The 21,736-nt window shown below is 34.4% G+C and overlaps 1 protein-coding gene across 15 annotated transcripts in view; it reads right to left on the bottom strand.

Moving 5' to 3' along the window:
- Nucleotides 1-21,736, bottom strand: part of LOC126370097 (homeobox protein abdominal-A homolog) — a 255,549-nt gene that overhangs the window by 172,486 nt on the left and 61,327 nt on the right. For 14 of the 15 annotated variants that reach the window (XR_007566811.1, XR_007566802.1, XR_007566798.1 and 11 more), the window contains one exon: nucleotides 7,858-7,902. The gene's annotated coding sequence lies outside the window, so the exon portion shown is untranslated. Of the gene's footprint in view, nucleotides 1-7,857; nucleotides 7,903-20,782; nucleotides 20,897-21,736 lie in introns of those variants that run through there. The other variant, XR_007566812.1, reaches the window with a different exon arrangement.

Here is a 21,736-nt window from a genome sequence, read left to right as displayed (position 1 = left end):
GGTCCTTCCCCCGCACCAGGTATTTTTTCATTCCACCGACATATTCCTTTTATGTCTCAATCTAGCCATCGACTTTCAATTTCTCGTGCATTCGATATTCCGTCACAATACGGGAAAATAACCTAGCCATTTGGGAATAGGTAGGTGCCTCTGTAGCTTAAGAGATTTGCTTCTGTCCGTAGCATTGGTACTCGGATCACGTGTTGTGTTTTCTTTTGGCGTAGGAGAATTTGAATTGTGAACTAGCTTGATACAATGCGACTGAATGGTGCCCATCCTATACGCATGGCAACATCAGTCAACGAAGGCTGCTACTTGTAATGCATTTGTTCGCGATGTCGGAGTCAGCATCACAAAGTGATGTGTTTTTGTTTGCTGACAGTTGCTGTGTGTCTTTAAATAAAGGTTGATGTTTTATGGGGGGATTGAATAAATGGCTCTTTATTAAATATACTAATTGTATTGTTTTATGGATAGGTATCTCTTTGTTTTAAATATTTTTTTTATAAAAGTTTATTTTATGTCTTTCTTACGATTAAAGTTTGTACAATCTTTCGTCATAAAACACATGACACTGTTTGTTTTTTAGTTAAAGTGTTATTTTTGCATAAATAAATTCTTTCAAGCCACGTTTGGAAGCGTTGTATAAAGTTAGCTATCGTCCCTAACTGTGCTATCCTGTTGGGTACATTCTCGAGCCCAAGAGACGTATTATCCCGTGTACACAGAAGAGGGAATATTTGTACAAATATAATCAAGGATGCGAGTCCGAAGACGCTTTTGTTTTTACTTGACGTCATGTCGGCCGAAATGTTTGGTCGTATATATTGAATAGGATGTGTATGTAGATGTTATGAATAACTTTCTGGGTATGTTATTTTTGGTAATGTGCTATTCTATTCTTTACTTTGTGTATTATACGTAGTACCTATTTTATCAAATTAAGTTTCCACAATTTACTTAAATAATTGAAAATATGAGCACAAGATCAGAAAAGCACCTCTAGCATTGTCCGAATTCAAAATTAGTGATTTAGTTATTCAAAATAATAAAATACTGCTAGTGTTAACAAAAGAGAATATATAATTCATTACGTATTATAAGATGAATAAAGAAATAACACGGGCGCAAAAGAAAAATTATTCGAAATTCAAAAAGAAAACACACAATCACTGAAAAATTTCCCGGAAGAAAAACAAAAACATGATTTATATTAAGAACACAATTTGTTTTCGAAATAAGGGTATCTGCGCCAGTAATTTCCCCGCTTCCGTGTAAACAAGCGGGATCCACACGGCCGCGCCTCAATAATATAAAACATGCGCCCATATCGCGTCCTATATTTGTTACATCTACCCAAGTAGAACCTTCGTATTGCAGGTAAATGTGGTAGGGAAGTACGGAGGGAAAAAAACGAATTTCAGTGATGTTTTTCTTAAGACGTAAGTAAATAATAGATGAGGTTGCATTTTTACAGTTATGTTCACGATTCAGTATAGAAGCTTGATAATTATTATGAACATTTAGATTTTACATTACAACCTTTATCTTTGACCGTCTCTACTTTTTTTCCACTTTTTGTAATTGTTATTTACTTACCTTAGTAAAGTTAAGTCTTTTGATAAGCTAGGTATACCTACTTTGCATAGATTTATTGAAAATGCACTCGGACTCACGTTCTGCCTTTTGCAACGGAACGTAGAGCTGGACTTTGGTCTTTCCAAAGAAGTAATTAAGGATTCAAATATACAAATCTGTCCTATTAGGTACCTTCATTAGTTATCTTCACCAACTAAGTCTGTAACAAATCAAAATATATTTTATTCTTATTTCGAAAAGAGCCAGTAGTATATCCTGTATTAGTACGTAGGTAGAAATGTATATGCATCCGTATCTTACACCTTGTCTACCTACACTGCTATAAGAGGTGTATCACGTCTGGCACAACGTGACGTCTGGCGATTGTGTTTTGTTTCTCGACAACACTACACAGGTAAACATAGGGTGGAATAACAAATACGTAGTTGGATATTTTGAGGTTTTTGTACCAGTGGGTATTATTGTGTAATTTAAGTAATTACTACGAGTACCAACGTTATTGAAACAAAGTTCTCATTCGTTTATTTTCGAAAAATAATTTCGAAATTATTAAGTAAGTACTTTAAAAAATATTACGTGTAAGAAATGACGATGAGGATAACACTGCTATGAACAAAGGAAAAGAGATAAAATTAACTGAAAAGTAGATATCTTAAAAAGGAACGCTTTTTAACAGTCCGTTCGTTCTTATTTCGACCCCTTAGAAAAATATACCTAGATACTTAGTAAATAAATTATAATTACATACTTGTCCCTTCTTCTTCTATCGTCTATCGTGTGGGTTGTGAGGTAGAGTACCTACCAACCTCATCAAGCCTAGGGTCAGGGTTACTATTGAGCCGCCAAAGACCCCTGAGACGGCCCCATGTTACTTGTCCCTGTACTCTACTCATAGAAATCGTACCATAAATTACGTTGTTGCCATTCGTCCATCGTATGTCTATCTCGACTCTGATTGGTCGATTCACTGATGAAGTACTTCTTTATCTATGCTAAATGCGTACGAGAAATCGTTTTGTAATACGTTACGTGATACTTTTCTTGTAATAGTTTCGTGTTTGGCTGGAATCTCTCCGTGGTACCTACTTGACATGATATAGAATGGTGGAACACCTTGTTTGATTATCTTGCAAATGTCTCAATCGCGATTAATTTTATTTCTTAGTGACATCGTAGTCGTTATATGAGTCATGTCAGGGGCCTTTGGCGGCTCAATAGTAACCCTTACACCAGGGTTGATGAGGTTGGGAATTCGCCTCACAACCCACACGATAGAAGAAGAAGTGACATCTCTGAAATAAAGAACTTTGTCCTCTTTTATTTTTTCAAACTGGACACTTGAGCTATAATTACTTATTTAAAAACTATGCAGACAATCAACTAAAGATCTCTCCGACTTTAGTAAGAGACTTAGCACTTTAGAATAGTCTGGAAACTCCATTAATAAATTAAGCTTTACTGTTTCAATCACTTAAAACTTTAAACAAGTAAAATTTTATCTTCAATATCTTACTTTAGTTTAAGAGTCAGAAATTGTTCAATATTTGATATTCAAGAGAATTTATAAGAAGCTTAAGCGCGATCTGTAGTCTCTACTTGTTCAAGTTAAATATGAAATAGAGGTGGAAGGGTCATAGTTTTACAATTCCAGAGGAATGGAATTGACGAACGAAGGTCACGTATTCCACCAATGGTCTATGCCGAAACGAGGCTCCCAGTTAACTAGAATAACCGACCTCACAGTAGATCAGATAACGAACCAGAGGAGTGTGATTACATTCTGCCTACATTTTACCCACATCCGAATTAATGCCATCCTATTCGCGCACGATCCTATTAAGAAAATACTCTTTCGAGTCAAATGAAGTCATCTGTAACCAAGGAAATAGACACATTTTGACTTACAAATTTTATCCGCTATAGATTGGAACCAGTTTATTACCTTTAATACTTAAGCGGTGTAAACGAAACTAACAGTTTAAATAACATTCTATTCCAAAGTAGATATACGTATTAAATTCACAGGGCATATTGTTGTTGTTAGGTATTGAAATATTTATAAAAAATAGCACTGTTCCAAAACTCTAACCTAATCAAGGAGCCCAACAAACGAATATTCCTTGCTCGGTGCACAATGGCTGAAAAAGATAAGAAATTCCCTTACAAAAGCTGATACAAAATCGATACTCTTGTTACTGGTAACAGCGCTAACAAGCGCTATAACCAAGACCCTTTCTATATGACACGCATATTTTATTCTTTGCCACAAGTCGTGGAATCATCGGGGATTCTACCAACACGTTCGTCGGCGGACGTTGCCTATCGGAATATTATACAAGGCCTAATATAGCTGTGGGCAACTTGCTTTGATCAGCTCCATATTATTGGCTTATCATATTTATCGTCTTACTATGTTGATGGATTGTTTTTTGTCCTTGTATTAGGATTGGCTCTTGGCATTTATGAATAAGTAGGTAAACTTACGTAACTTATTTGTGAGTCTGTCAATTAAGCCACTCGTATCACATATTCTACAGAATTGACAACTGTCTCGTTTTGGATAAAATTCTGGATTTGTATAAGGTATTTAAAAAGCTGACCAAGTTAATCTCTTTTTGGAAACTCCAGGAAATCAGGTTAGATCTTGTTGTTTCCCTTTAGATTAAGGAAGGTAAACTTCAGTCGTTTCTTTTTCAAAACTGACTTTAGATTAACTTCTCAGCTCGCATCCCGGAGTTAATGCAGTACCGCAAACATTTTCTCTTGAAGTCAAGAATTTCTACGCCAAACTTGACGCTGAGTGCACATAAGTGTTCGTTGAATAGTTGTTTACTCCAACCGAATATTAGAAGCAACTCAAGTAGGTGTACCATAGCGAAAACTTGAATATTTTGAGTTGTTTCCTAAAGAAAATCTTTGGTATTTTTGCATGAGAATCTTAAATGATGCTATCATATTTTATATGTAAATTTGTGTAATCCGGGCAATCTCTGTGCGAAATCGATTTTCAAATATTCGGCTTAAAATTTCGGCTGAGATTGGTTACAATTTGTATTCATAAGAGGACTAAAATTTATAATTAAAAATACACAGTGGAAACAAAAAGAGGCACGCAATACGGGATTATCGTGTTGTGTATGGCGTTGTGTCTACTTCGTTGTCAGGTGAGTCGCCATTGTTTCACCCCGCGCCCCGCCCCGCGTCATTGACATGCAAATGGAATGGCCCGGACCGCCGGTTATTTATCTCTGATTGGCTTCGTTTATTCCACTTTGACAGACAGGTTCCAATTTCGAACGGAATTCGCTCGTGTTTACATAATTAGATATGGAAATACATGTGCAAGATTCGGCTTTGCTTTTGAAATTCAAATCCAAATTGTTTTAATAAAGTTTCAAACTTAAACCTTGCATCGTAAGCACTGTTTTAATATTAAAATACTTTATCTATATACATATTGAACTGGCACATTCATTCATGATAAAGCTTTGTAGGTACGTTACAGTATTTCTATGCTTACGTAAGAACACAGAGCATGACTGTTACGTATTAATATAAGTACTTATTATCATTTAAAAATCATAACAAATCCACGCAATGTTTATAGCTATAAAGACTTACCCCGTAGTACATATTTTATCTCTCAAGTTTGTAAGAACAATCGAGTAAATAGGCTGTAACCTAAATAACCAAAAGTTGAGGAAAGTTCGACAGTTTACTGACTCGAATAACTTGTAATCGATAAGGACGGAAGTTGGCACCATCCCTTTATCAAATGATATTTGATATACGAAGCAGAAACAATGGTAGAAGAAACAGTAGAGTCGACTTTATGAGAATTAATATTATTACAATAAGTTCATAATAAAGGCTATATCTATCTATCTAATATTATTATATTGTATAAAAACTATCCTAGAACAACCTATAGGTACTTATTTCATTATATTTTTATAAACCCTCTCATATTTTAGAATATAATTAAGAGAACAATTTCTTTCAGGCGACATTAATCAACTGGCATAGAATAAAGCAAATTTGTTTTTATAGACAGTTTTAAGACTAGATGTGTCAGCTAATATACGAATTATGTACCTATTTGGCTCGACTCTATTTACTAATCCAGTGGTCGACAAAGTCGAATCTGTACGGGGTCGGAATGGCTATTTTTCGCAAGTCACGTCTCAGTGCGAGCTTATCTCGCGTTACGATGATGATAATAAGTGATACCGCCAAATATCGAACCTTCACTGATAAATAATTGACTGGATGTGTCTCAGAGAAGCTACTAACGAGACTCAAATTCACAATACTTACCTATTTTTTTACCTACCTATTTGTTACTATAAAACTTCTAATATTGTACCATAACACAACGAATACTTTATTGCATACACAGGAAATTCAAAATAACAGCTTTATAAACTAGGTATATAAACTAAACAAATTGAATGAATTTTTTAAGGTAAGTGTAAAACATTGATGATGAATGACGATGGTGACTTATGAGTTATGAATATCAGTTATGAATATCACGTAATTGTATAAATAAAATAAAATAAGGAATGCTTTCAACGTTTCAAATACTATTTAAGTAGGTATAGTAATTTACAAACCAACAAATCATGATAATATAATACGCGCACTAAACTTTTCGTGTCAAAAACGTGAAATAAATCAAATAAATAATATTTCGTTACTAGTAAATAATTGCGTAGTTACAAAAAAAGTAATAAGCAGCATTTAAATGCAAAATATGACGCGTTCATTGAATCAAGGTAAGAATTCATACATTGTAGTGATCACGCGAATACCTAGTTCCGCGAACGCAATAGATCTATTCATGGATAGAACAATGTGATAATATCACTGCATACTAAAGGTCTATTATCTTCTTAGACAAATTAATTATTCAGCCTTGAATATATATAAAGCAAATGGTTACAAATTCAAAAATCGGTTCAGAGAATTGAATAAAAAAGGTATACCTCACAATCGACGTATCAACCTCTACGCAAGGTCGAGACATTTGCTATGGCATTCGTGACCATACACATTCACACATCTATATTAACGCTACACAAGCATACATTATATCAATTATAAACTTGCATTTGTATTCTCTAAAGGGGTGGGTAAAAAAGAATTAAGTAGTAGTTACCAATGAGTTTAATTGACTGTGTAGGTAAATTGTAGAAGGCTAGTGATGGGATTTTTACATATCTTATAAAAGCCACATCCAACGTGCTGACTTTATAGATTATTTCACTCGATTTGTCGGCATCATTTTTCATGTAGGTAGATTTATTTGTATTTAGAAACGAAAAGAACAAGACTTCATAAAGTACGATAATTCAAAAATAAATACGATAGTAGGATAAATTTTGTGTAAATTTGATTTGTATTTTAAAGCAATAAAGAGTACTTATACAAACAAACAAACACGTACGGTGTGTTCTTAGATCACGCCCCATGCAAAACAGACGTGACACATCTAGTGTCGGAGAGATCTCAGTTCAGGAGCAACGACGAAGCGTCCTCTCCGAGTCAATATCAATAAATGTGAAGTTGGGAAATTGGATGTGTTTCGGCTCGTCGCGGCCAGCACGGTACGTAATAAGATAGTAATGAGGCCATGTTGCTACTCGTAAAAATATGACCGGCTGCCGATCTACGATCCATGCTCTTGGACAAACAAAAACAACATTCTAGTAACTATTATAAATGGGTCTAGCTAGGCTGATCTAAATTGTACGTAACATTTTTCACGTGTTATCATGTTCTGTAAAAAGTCACTCGAGAAGTCAACTTCCGATTATTAATTTAGAACTATATCTGGATAAAAATAGCTTACCTACCGGATAAGTGTGCGATTGCAGGACTAAGTTGTACCTAATAGGCATATGAGATAATGGTTAAACAGACCCTGAAAAGTTTTATTCGCTGTACCAACCCTAGTAAATACACACTTAAATATTCGCAAATTACAACTACTTATCTCATCTATGATTGTCGATTATTCCGCTCTACAATAGAATCTTTTTACGACTAAGCGCCAAGATTTTCAATTAGCGATTGCAATTACCTCCCACTACGCTATAGTGTACTTATAACTTAAAATGCTATTTAGTACAAGTCATAAATCAACTGGATAAGGTTTTTTATAGCTCGTATGTCATAATTAGTGTACGAGATTTTATCTACATTATGGTTGGTTATAGACGCATATTTGAGGCTAATTTGAAAGATACTACCTACCTTTTTATTTATGTATTTGTGTTCGAAGTTTAGGTCCAGCATATCCTGTAACAAAAAAAAAGTGTGATTATTAATAATTTAGTAGTAAACACTGTAACCTAAATTAAAAAGAAAATTAAAGTTACGAATTACATAGGAGTAAGGGTACGGTCACGAGTACTAATATGTATACACTTTGAAACCATGTCAAATTAACTTTTTGACAAATTAAACTGTAAGTCTCATTAAATGTCAAACATGATAGTGCGACAGGGTTCTGAAGTGGGTATATGATATTGCTCACGACTGTACGTAAGTAAATTCCAAATTACGAAATTGAAACTTCCAATAAAGTATGTTGTGACAATAAGTTCAAGTGACGCCATTTTTATTCATGACGTCATTCAATCAAATTCTTTTACAACTTAAGTATCAAATGCTTGTTCAGTATAACGTTGCAGCTCAGACTTGTGTCAACAATGTAGCTTGTTCAATTATTGTAATATCGCATCATGTCCAGCTTATTATTGAGTGGATTGTAAATTGTTCCGAGCGGGTTGCATCAGCCTATGAAGATTGATTTGACATTGACTCAGGAGCGCATGCGTGCCGCCCTAATTCGATGCAGGACCGTTAGCGTGAGACGGCAATATGTGCATCAAATGAGAGAGAAAGGGACAGAAATACGTGCACACGTCTATAGGGAAAAGGTCGGTAACATGGCGGGATATTGCAACTGCATTCCGAAATGGGAGACGCAATTTCGGTGGTTTGGCTGTTTGGGTATAACTTTTTTTTTGGTTCTAAATTAAAATTTGTTTTCGTGTTGCTTTCACGTAGAATTTTTTTTTTTTTGTATAAAATGCGTTTTCAGATCTTATTCATGTGCATTGTGAGATCAATGATTGACATCATCAACCCTGGCACCAGGATCATTACTGACCCGCCAAAGGTTCCTGACCCGGCTCAGGAAGCGACTACATAACTACTTAAGTAAATAGTAGACAGGAGCAACTTCTTAACGTACCTTCCGAAGCACAGATCATCTTACTTTCGGACAACTGGATGCTCAGCTCGCTGTGTCCTATCCAATTACTTAAACTAGGATTGGCATTTGGATTATAGTTTATGACTGATAATTGTGTATTTTATAATCATTATATAGAAACGGTTAAACTATTTAGTAAATAAGCCACAATGATACACGTAAACAATTATTGCTGTACAAACACGAAAATCCGGCTCCGATAGCTTAATAAGTAATAAACAACAATTAGATGTTTAATTTGTTGGGACGCTAAAACAAAGCTTTGTACCGGAACGCTAATCGCTTCAATTTGGCCAAAGTAAAGTAAATAAAAGTTTAAACAGATTAAACTCGTAACGAGCTTCCATGGTGGGGGGAGGGGAACAATTATCTCGTCCTATTTTCCCTTCTAATTTCACGTTAGGTCCGCCCTTAAACCCGCAGACGGGCGTTTAAAACGCTGCGGCCGAAAAAACGCAGTGACTTCACGAGATACTACGTATGTACCTAAATACGCACTTAATAGGAATAATTAGTACAGTTTGCAAGCTGATTTATAGTGTCAATGGATTGAGAACGAACCTAGAACTAAAAATATTCTGAGACAGAGAGTTCTGCTTGTAAATGAACATTTGGTTAAAAAACCTGATATATAAAAAATAGTAGCACGTTTAAGACATTTAAAACGAATAAATACAAATTAAGAAAATACCATGTTTGATACACCAAGGATAGTTATTTTTATTGAAGGAACAGTTTGAGTGATCGTTTCATATAATTGCGTCACATTATTTTAAGCTTTAGAAGAAGTTAACAAGGCATTAAAGTTATCAGTCAACAAGCCAAGACTACAACAAGCTTTCCTCGGCAACAGAAATAATTAATTTGAACAAAACATACTTACTTATTGCATACATTGTTTTAAGTTTACGCGGTTATTATCATAATCCGAACGCGTTAAGAACCCGTTATTATGTGCTTTAATTACTTATTGCATGTTTTATTTTTCATTAATTTATAGTTCATTAAAATACCTATTTTATCTTATTTAAGTATCTTATCTTATATTTATTATTATGTGTAAAATTATCATACTTGAAACTAAAATCAATGAATTATTAGTTATCATATAAATAAACGCTCGTTTGCATTACCAAATGGATACTGTCCAAATGAATGCACCTTGGAATTCTCAGAGCAAGAATTAGGTCGGACTCATAATGTTTTTCTTCTATACAGTGCTAAGGAAAACTGTACTTTATAATAATAGATCCTAGGAATAAATTCAAGCACGAACAATTTGCATGTTTTAATATTAGGTTTGGTCAGGTTATGTTGTTTTATGGAGGCGCAAAAAAACAAATTCAAGACGATTTAAAAATCATGAATTCGAGAGACGGCTATAGGTAGTAAATTAATAATAATCCTACAAACAAAGAACGGATAAAGATATTATTATTAAAAGGTATAAAAAAGATAAACAAAAAACTCTTCTGTAAGAAAATGTTCATATTGAAACACAAATTACTTATCAGCCCTCAAAAAAACTTTCTCCTTTTGTATTACGTCAAAACATTTCAAGCTTGATTACCCTTTAAATAAACACGATGATTAAACAGAAGGGTGAAAAATCCCGAGATCACTCCTTCCTTCAGTCGGACTCGAAAATTATAATTTACTGGCGCAAGAGTTGTTATATTAGCATACAAATGTCAGCACCAGGCATTTGTATGAAAAGCCTCTCGACTATTCGGAGTTTTTCGTCCATATCTTCTAAGTTTTACCTTTTAACATAAGCTAGATAGAAAAATATATTCAAATAATTGTCTAGACGAGTTACTTATTAGGTAAAACATTTTAGTGGTACTCTTTAGTTACGTACCTAGTTACTGGGCTGATCGTAGATGAAAATATTTTTGTAAAACTATTTAGGTAAGTACGTAAGTAAGACAATGTTACAATTTTATTAACGCTAAAACAGTTTACACAAAGCGCATGAGATAAAGTCTTTGAAGACACTCAACTAGACAAACGAAATCTCGAGACAGTCGGCAAAAACTGTACTATACCTAACGAGAATAGAGTGACGGAGACATGAAAGACATTGTTGTCTGTCATAACACTAATATCATCTACAAGACACACACATAAAAACGCAACAGAGTCTCACACAAATGGAATCAATTTAATTTTGTTTGTTTCAGAAGAGCGTCAGCGGCGATGTGACATCCATACAAAAATCTTCGAGCCACGTTCCCATGCATTTACATGTTTCCCTAATCTTCGTCTCGATATTGGGTTCATCCGTGACTTGCATCGGATTCTCTAGCCTATTAGCTCAATAACAAGTCGGATTGTCTCGCCGAAGATTAAAATAAACATTTACATAATGGCACAGACGAGTCGACGCCCGCATCAGTTTTTCTGGAATAGTTGGAAGCCAATCCAATTGCGACGAATTTCCGAACACGGTTGGAATTTTCTGAAGAAAATTCTATTTTTGTCAAAGATACTATCGCGCTGTTTAAAGGTGTATCGGATACTGGAGATACAGATACAATCTTAAATTAGTTTTCGAAACTAGTGGGTGTTCGACGTGAAACAGAAATATTGGATTGTAAGTATATTGCAAGGAAGAAGAAACAAAGGATGTTTTATCTAAATAAGCCGTCTTACATTTGCATGCTGCAGGCTGGAATGAAGGTGGAATTTACGTTGTTAAGAGTGGAGATGGCGTTATTATGGTGGAGATGTATGAGAGTACAAGAGATGGTCTAGTAACAATGAGTGCTATAACTCGTAGCTCACGGGCAGTGAGCAGAAATGAGACCCAAATGTAAGCGAGAGCGACCGAGGTATAGTCAATCAAAGGGTTACTAAAAGTTAAGTTTCTAAAAATATGCACAATGTAAAAAGGTAACATAATTTTCGCCCTTTGAGAACTTTTTCGTCACACCTCTAAGAAAGCTCTATTTTAGAAAAAAAGTATATTTGTACAGAAGCCAAAATACCGGCAAAACATGCAAAGTAACAAAAGGTCCACTTTTTATTATGAGCTTTCGCTTTTAACAAAAAGTGTAACTAGATTTCACTTTTAGTAAAAAATGCGTCAATAAATGGCTACCAGGTAAGTGAAGTGTGTTTGAAATTGGGTTACACGTTTTTATTAAAAACAATATCCAGTTAAAAAACAATATTTACTTATTCTTTTGTTTTGAACGCTGACGTTTTGTTTATGAATTCGTTGAGATAGATTTAACACGCTAATAATTAAAATTAAAAATGCCTGGTATTAAAATTGTGTTTCTCTAGTTATTAAATAACTTGTAATGTATACCTACTTACATTGATTTAAAAGATGTGTTGCTGTTGCAGTTTCTTGTCATTTCTTCTCTTTGAATCTACGTCATTTCACACCCATACGCACTCATGGCTCCTCAGCCATAACACCTTGTGAAATGACGCAGATTCAAAAATGTTAAATTGACCTTCAACATGTTTATCTATGATAATGATGTTGAATAAATGATTCTGATGATGAAAATCGTAAACTTTTAATTTAGTATCATGAGTGGAAACTTATTGAATGTCGAAATTATATTTAAGCTGTATCTTACGATGATTTAATGACGATGATTTTGGATGTGTTAAGGCTGAAGAAAAGAAGCGGCAAAAGTAACTCTTCAAGAACACGTTATTTTTTTAAATAATCCGCTTAAATTCATGTCTTCAACCACCGTCCAAAATAGAAACCGCATAGTTTTTGGCCCGGACTGCGCTATGGCGAGGTACTCGCAACCACATCACGCTCTTGCTCCGAATGGAGTTTACTAACTAGATTACACCACATAACGTCGCTTAAAGTTTAATGAGTAAAAATAAAGCACTTACCTAAGTTGACTGCTGTGAAAAGTGGCTAATTTTATGTAAGTAATGACTTTTGTTTCTTCAACTTGTAACAGATCTGTATGTATACTAATGTACTTGAATAGAAAATAGTGGATATTACCTCCATATAATATACAGCATGAAATGAAATTGTAAAATCTTTGAAATTCAAATTTACTGTATATTTTTGTAAGGAGAATCTACAGATTTAGTATCTAGTCTTAACTGTTTTCTTTTTTAATTCTAAGCAAAGTATGGAAAGTTAGTGTTTATGGATAAGTAGATAATATTATACATTTTCTTTTTTACCCAACGATATTTTGTTAATTTGTTTGTGACTTTTTGAAATATTTTTTTTTTATCAATTTTGTGTTTTATTTACATTCCTACTCTAAAGAGAGAAGGTAAACCTCTCAAAAATATATTTGTACGTAAGTATAGGGTAATAAAATTCGCACCTGGAAAAAAAGCTTTAACCGCTTCTAATTAAACATTAATTAAATTCAGTATTCATTTCCGGACAAACGTGTACAAGAGCGATAACCGCGACCCTGATCTACGCACATGTAAATGTATAGCAAACAGTACGAATTTGAAGGACAGGTTCCAAAATAAGCAAAGGGCTGTCATGCCATACAGCCGTAAGCCGCAGATAAAATATTGTCCCAACCCGAAAACACGACATATTGCACGAGGTATTTTTACCTGAAAAGCTACCACGCAAACTCACGATTTAGTCGAATTTTAAACATAGAACAGAAAAAATGGAGATTTTTTTGGTTTTCTGTTGAAGTAATTTCAGTAGAGAACTACATAGTTACTTTCTTTTTATTTATTTATAACACTTTATAAATGACACATACTTTTATTTTATTTAGTTTGTTTGAAAAAACTCTGTTCGTGGACGTAGGTAATATGATAAAATAGTTCTCAAAAAATACATTTTAAGAACGGCTACAGCGAGCATTTCATTAAACCATTCAATTTTCTACTCAAAGGCGTATTTCCATATAGTAGACGCGTGGTCGTTCCCAGGAATATAGTGGATATCAAGACCGAGGTAGATGGGCCAAAACTATCCCCTCTGATACAAATTTCACGAAGAAAGCGTCTCGCTCGAATACATTTTGCATGAACCCTTGAGGCGCCTGAAAAAACTTTATACGAAACTCGGAGAGAATTTGCAACTATTTTCATATAACACGGTGCGGTGGTGAATTCTGCGCGGGAATAGAAGAAAAACATAGCAGAGAGAAAAGGTAACGTGGAGAAAACTGGGTAGGTATTTGTGTATTTTAGCGTTAAAGTAGGTTCTCCCGAACCTACTGTGGATTTAATATATGGGTAAGAAAATCGCTAAGTCTATACAGTTTTGTAATATTCTCAAAGAGTATAATATAATGAATACCTTATACAGGGTACTAGTGTCATCGTAACGAAAACTTTGAGGGATGATTCAAATTTTACGACAGGAAATTGCACTTGATATTAACTCAGAATCATGGTCTGAATCATCCCCGTCAGTGTTCGTTACGGTTTCACTAACACCCATACCTACTTTATATAGCTTCCTGTATGTACTTGTAAGGGGTGTAAGTGACATCGTAACGAATACGGAAAATTCCAATTGATATTAACTCGAATCAGAACCATGGTCTGAATCATCTCCTTCTAGTATTCGTTACGATGTCACTGACACCCTGTATAATTTCGATTAGCTATTAAATACTTGTACGTACTTATACAATAAAATAAATACTGACGTTGATTCCTTGTTGAATATGACCACATAAATTTTTTTTTATACGTACATGATAATAAGATAGTTATGACAATATATCTATTTCTCTAATCTACAAAGTTGACAAAATTCCAAACTAATCCCTAAATTGAGCCAAATAAGCCGCGATCCGGAGGTCCCGGGTTCAAATCCCGGTGGGGACATATCACAAAAATCACTTTGTGATCCCTAGTTTGGTTAGGACATTACAGGCTGGTCACCTGATTGTCCGGAAGTAAAATAATCCGTGCTTCGGCAGGCACGTCAAGCCGTTAGTCCCGGTTACTACTTACTGATGCAAGTTAGTAATCGTTACATGAGCCATGTCAGGGGCCTTTGGCGGCTCAATAGTAACCCTGACACCAGGGTTGATGGGGTTGGTAATCCACCTCAACCCACACGATAGAAGAAGAGCCGCAATGAACACGATTCCTAAATCCGATATTTATTTTACCCACCAAAATACAAATTCAAGTTACTATTTGTTCAAATATCGGCTACAATGTAGTATGGATATTCAAAGTATTTCATTAAATAAATTGAAGAATTTATTTCTACCAGAAACGTTGCATCGAAAAGCATATATCGACTTATAGCTCTTAAATTAAGTACTTGTAATAATGAACGAACCCAGAATAGAGACATCTCAGTATTGCCATATTGTCATTTGCAATCGGTTATTGCATCGTCATGATTTTTATATCAGAATCTCCTGCGTTTCGTGACTCAGTAGGTATTGATGTTATAAATCGGTAAACATTTAAAAAAATGGTAAGAGGTTAGCAGCGTACTTGTGCTTGCAGCTATGGGCTGATGTTTTTTTTTGACGTGACTTATTGTAGATTGGCCGCAGATGGCGTTAACTTCTTGACCACTGAGGGCTCTCACCTGGTACTTTTTTAAGAGAACAGGGCTGAGGGTGCCGAATTGGGCACAAACCTCGGGTCAGAGGATTGTATATCATTTGAAAGAATTTATTGAACCTAGTGGGTGACGAATGAGGGTAAACGTCGACCACGCCGGCGTGGACGGTATCGGGGTCCTGAAGTGTCTCCAGCTGATTGGCCGCGTCTGTGGCTAGAGTAATCGGGTCCATATCTGTTTTATTAAGTACCAACAGATTCCTAGTCAAATGTAGACAAGTTTTTGCCAAAAGTTGAGGAGCCAACCTTAATCGGATTATTTCATTGAAACTTGGAAGGACATTTTAGCTAAATTGTCTCTTGTGTTACTTTAATTTTAAGAGAGGTGTCGCCAGTCTGGCTGAAGATTATTGCGGCAAGAAATTGTCTAGAATAGTTGTAAAGCAAATGTAATGACTTGAGAGTAAAATTCCAAGGTCAAGTCTGTATTTTATTCTTCGTTGCGTTTAATTTCAAGGGGCAGACTCCAATAACAGCTGGTGGAGGTACGTAGTTTTGCGCACATTTTATTTGTAAATTGACGAATTAGAACTTAAGATAAATTAGTAAGATAAGTATTTAATTTATTTTATTTTATTTTTAAATTTTAATTTAAGTGCTTATATATATTGTTTTCTTTTTTAATAATGGACGTGAGTAAATTTATTTAATTTCTAAGTACTTGTGACCCGCCTTTTAGAAAGATACAAGAATGACATTTTGTAACAGTAAGAACATCATTTCATAATTACATTTATTTTAGAAATTACTTAAAATGAAATAATATACGGAAGGTTATCTATAAAACTGATTGATAAACACAGAAGAAGATAGATTAATTTTGCTAAACTTACTAAAGAAAAGACAAGAAAGGCACGAGGATTTGATGCTTTTCATTTCCTAAATATCCTCGGATGCAAACATTTTTTGTCCTTCGCATAAAATATTGGCATATATATCGCGTAGTAGGCACACAAATAAAACAAACAGTGTCAGGGAATGGGCGTCGTGTTCCCGCACAAATTGGGCTCTATTCACATATTGTCGATATTGCTATGCCAGCCCATCCATACTTCTACAAACACATATATAATAATATACCACTCAGATATGCTGTCATATTATGTTTGCGAACAAACTTCGTCGCAACAACACATGCTGGAACTTTGATATTGGTTGCGAAGTTCGGATTTATCGCCAAATTGCTGCTGCACAAATGAAAATATTAAAATATTGTCCTTTTCTATTGTGATGTTTTGGAATATCACGATAGTGTTTTTCATTTGTTTTGTTGATTGTTTGAACAACGCTGTAATGTTGGTACTCTTGGTACCACTGACTATAGGTTTAAAGTTGTAAACCCGAATGTTCTTTTAAAATCCAAACTTCATTATTTAGCTATTGTATATTTAAGATTAAGTTTTGATTTACTTAATTAAAATGTATGTACAAAGCGGATTTTATACCGAATATTTTTCCAAAAAACCTTATACTCTCGAAAGAACCACATTCGTTTTTACATTTACTTCGTCTTTGCGTTTTGTAATAGAAATAAAGATATATAAATCCGACGTGGTTTTATTCGCTTTGGTCTGCAGATTGATTTCAGCCCTGAGTTGGTCTAGCCAGCGGATACGTCTATAACGGACGAACGTGCCAGCCAAGTTAATTCTAAACCCAAGCGTTTAGGATATGTATAAATGGAAACTGTACATGAATCAACCTAACGAATATCAAACGTACGAATGTCAAGAGTGGCTGCGAGTTATATATATTGTTAATTTTCAATATATATATATTGATGACTTGGTAATCTACCCATCCCGATAATTGTAATGAGAGGCGCGAGTATAATGTAAAATTACATTTATTTTTTATTTTTATTGTTCGTATTTAGTATTCTTTTGATAGTATACACATTCTTACATAAAAACACGTGTCCATAACCTCTAATATGTAAAGTCACAAATAATCAAAGACAACGGGATTTTTCTGATAATCCTTACGAAACTGCGAAACTTGCAAGGTGTTTTTTATGAGATGTGTATTTATTATTATATTATTAGCTCCGATATACTTACTGAAATGTAAACATGAATTGAAGAAGATCATACGCTCATGCTGTTATATAGATAGTTGATATAACGTACCGAAAACACACGCTTATTTCCGATCGGTATATTAAACATAACTATAACTACAATGTAATAAGCTACTTACATAATAAAAAACCCTGTCTATGCTAATATCAAGAAGGCTAGACATCTTTTTGTTGATATTCATACATAAAAATACAAACGTTATTAAAACGAGGTAGTACGGCTATAATCCGTAATTACCGTGAGTTTAAACACCTCGCCATACAATAACTCTACTAACCGCTTTAGTATCACATCAAAAGGACATAACAATTTAAAAATTAAAACATTCAAGAAACCTTCCAATTTTACAGCAATAAGATGGAATTTTATAACCAAGCCGCAGCAAAAGGGCTCAATATTTCATATGTTGTATTATAGACACATACGGCTCAAGCCGGTATTTCTACCTACAAGCCGATTCAAACATTCAATCCGGTTTATTGTACCGCGCGTCAATTTCATAGCTACTACCCAAGCCGCGGTGCCATAGATGTGCCATCAGCTTCAAATTTGAAATTGGAACGAATGGAAGACCCCGGTAATGGCTGAAGTTAGATGAGAGGGGTGCGGGGTGAACCTCGGAGAGGGGAATTCTCTATCGCAAGAGTTTTGTCGCTAAAACTTCAAGTTGGACTAAAGAACGCGACAGGCTAGGGTTGACAGTTTTTTTGCAGGAATGTGGGGATTTGAGACAAACCTAAGGTGATTTCAATTTTATTTTTCGGAATTTGTTTCACACTGGATTATGGCAGGTATACACATGCAACGTGCTTATTCATATTTATCTAGCTATAGATTAGTAAAGTTTTATGATACGGCGGATTTTTGATTTAATAAAATAACAGTAAATTCATTCAATCCCTGAAGTATTTATATGTAAAACCTACCTTGTCACATAGTTAAAATATTGTATCAAATAACTTATACTTGGTGGCAACCCGACTAAGGTCACAGTTGGGACGTAAAAAAGATGGGGCATGTCACGATGGCAGGTTTATCAGTAATTTTTAAGTAAACGCAAGATGTCGAGCATCTCGAGACTAAACCTATTGGAAAAGTTTAAACTTGAAGAGTTTGACGAATCTTTTTCTTTAGAAAGAACGGATAAAAGATTTATTAAATTTACGAATTGTGTACTGGTTAATATCTATTGTAAATTATGTAATAAAATACAAATAACTTAAGTACAAAAAAACCTAAATGAATGAAATGAATGAAATTAACATATTGTTCATAAATAAGTATGCCAAGACGTAAAAACTTAAGTCACTAATATGCACAATATATAAATATTTCTTAAAAGGTTATTTTTGGTTTAATTTTACAATATTTTATGTCCATGTAATAATATTTGTATCCCTTTAAAATTAAATTTCCAAGAATTAAAAACACAAGTGTACCTAATATTTGGAATTGTTTCTTTAAATAAGTTTCTTAAACACGTACCTACACTATTTTTAAAAGTTTCTGTGTGTTTTTCTTAAGTTTAATTATTGTACTACTGATTTTAAAAGTAAGCCACTAACGATAATGAAACTCCTTAATAACAAGGTCGGTATTTTAAAACCAATTAGGTTACAATTTACGTGTTACAACATTAAATACACTTATTATGTGAATTGAAATGCCTCAACTGCATACCTAATCATATATTTTACAGTCCAACTTCTTGTAAAAGAACAATTTGAATTTCTCTCTTTGAATTTGATTTATATATTTTTTTTAAATTTAGGTTGATATAAGATTATACATTGTTTTAAGTTTACGCGGTTATTATAAAAACCCGTTATTGGCCCCGATTCCTGCAGACACCGCCTAATTTTATTTTAGGTTATATCCGTCATTTTCGTATCCGTCGAAAAGGAAAGGGATGGATAATTCACAGCTCTTAATTTTAGGAAGAATGAGTAAATGAATGAATAACCCGGGCGAATCAAAAGGTACGTCGCTGGTATGCATTCCGTTTGACGTGCTGTCTACTTAACTGTGTCGGGTTATTGACGGATGTAAAATTTTTAGACGGTTGGTTTAGATTTGTGCTTAAAATTGACGTGTGTTCCATAAATTTTATGCTTGTCGATTACCCGTCCCTTTCCTTTTCGGCGGATAAGAAGATGACAGATATAACTTAAAATAAAATTAGATGGTATTTACAGGAATTAGCACCATTATGTGCTTTAAATGATATAAGATATTTTTGTAATGAATTTGTTTTTTATAAAAACATGCTACTTTTTTAGATTACATAATTGAAAATCCTTATTATCTCTTGGTAATCCTTATTATTCATCTTGAACTTGTACAAGGCATGCGAAAAGTCGTAAAACCAATATCAGTACCAGACAATATTTCAGTAATTATGAGTTTACTTAAAATTCCGGACATTGTATTCTTATGAGAACTTAAAATACCAAGTGCTAATGGCTTAGTAAACACATCCTTAACTTGATTTATTATCCTTCAGATAAAAAAGACTGTACTGCTCATATTTTTATAAAAACGTCGGATTATTCCAAACTTAAAAATGAAATTTAAAATCGGCTAACATATTATGTGGGTGTAATTATAATAAAATGTAAATGAACTCTTAACAGCATAGCACCTTATATGTTAATAATACATACCTGCAACTTTTATTTTTTAAAGTAATAACTAAGTATTTAAGTTCCGAAATCCTAATCTGAGACGAATTACTGGATAACCATTTCAAACGTTCGTAACTATTATTTAATAATAGCTACTTTTATTCCCAATCTTATAAGAAGAAAGGGACTTATTTGAATCTCTACATTGGACAACAATTCCAAAGCTCCACTTGGAAACGGATCTTCCTCTTAGACACGAACCCGAAACAGCGCCACCGCGCGGTGATAGGCCGAAGCTTTTCATGACTGTATTTACGATTCTTCTCTCCCGCTGTGTGCGTGCGAGCTTCCACGCACACGACAACAATAAAAACAAGTTTATTTTGTGCGTGTAGTGCCTCGTTTATGTGTTGGTGACACGACCCATGTACAAAGTTGTTTCATTGTCAGTTCCATCCTTTTTGTTGAGTTTCGGCGAGGTAGATGGCATTGGGTGTATCGTTTTGTATCGTTGCGCTAAGTTCATGATAAGTGTAGGTACTTAGGTAATTATTTAATTGAAAGGTTTATAATTATGTTTATGAATATTTAGGTTTTCTTGCAGCCGGGGTGCGTGTACTCACCAGACTAGGGCGGGGTGGCGTGACATGGCACGTCCGCTAAGACACCAGCACGTAACCCGCTACAATATTAGGCACAACGCACTGAAAGAGTTTAATTAAAGCCGTGAAGACGTGTTGGCCAGCGCGTGGTTTTCTCATAACTGTGATAAATAGCGTGAATTTCGTTTCACATTGCAAAAAACTTGCCGCGTAGAAATATGGAGCGAAACTGCATTGGCCATTGTTTAGTTTGCCAATTTATACGGGTCGGTTACACTTGTGCCTTTTATTGAAGCATTACCGATAAAAAGAGCCATTATAAGAGTTTTATAGGCAGATTTTAATGGCGATATTGTACTAGCCGCAGATTTGCACTTCGTTCACTGGGTTAATAGGAGAGGGCTAATAACTAAGGTAATCTACAAGGAAACCAATTTAAAAGTATCACAAGTTTCCTATTTTCGTTTCCATCTGTTATTTTGCAACGAGTATTTTATAGATGTATCTTTCACTAAAGTTCCTGTCTCTCACGGCGCCGATGGGAGTGGATAAAATGAGGTAAAAATAACTTTGCTTACTTATCATTCGAGTCACACGTGACACAAGAATAGAGTAACAAACTGGGCGAGCTAGGCATTGATTTTTCAATCGCATTTGACAAGTCAGACACGTGACTTATCGATCATGTAAGACACAACACGTCTATGTGACCATGTTATACCTCTATTTATATTCACATGTGTGAAGGTATGAAGCTATACCTATGTAAAGTAGGTAAAATTTCCGCAAACAAAAAGATTATATCCTCATATCATTTATATCCGAAGCAATCAAAAATGAAATGTACGTGACTCAGCGATTACCAAAGTGGGTTCCGCAAAACCTTTTTCCGAAGAATAATAATTTTTTTTTCGGCTGTTGAAAATTACCTCAAATAAGCTAAACTATTATTTTGGATTAGCGAAAAATATAATT

The sequence above is a fragment of the Pectinophora gossypiella genome, chromosome 10, assembly GCF_024362695.1.
Source record: "Pectinophora gossypiella chromosome 10, ilPecGoss1.1, whole genome shotgun sequence".
Taxonomy (NCBI): domain Eukaryota; kingdom Metazoa; phylum Arthropoda; class Insecta; order Lepidoptera; family Gelechiidae; genus Pectinophora; species Pectinophora gossypiella.
The sequence above is the reverse complement of the archived record's forward strand: the minus strand, read 5'-3'. Positions and strand labels throughout refer to the sequence as shown.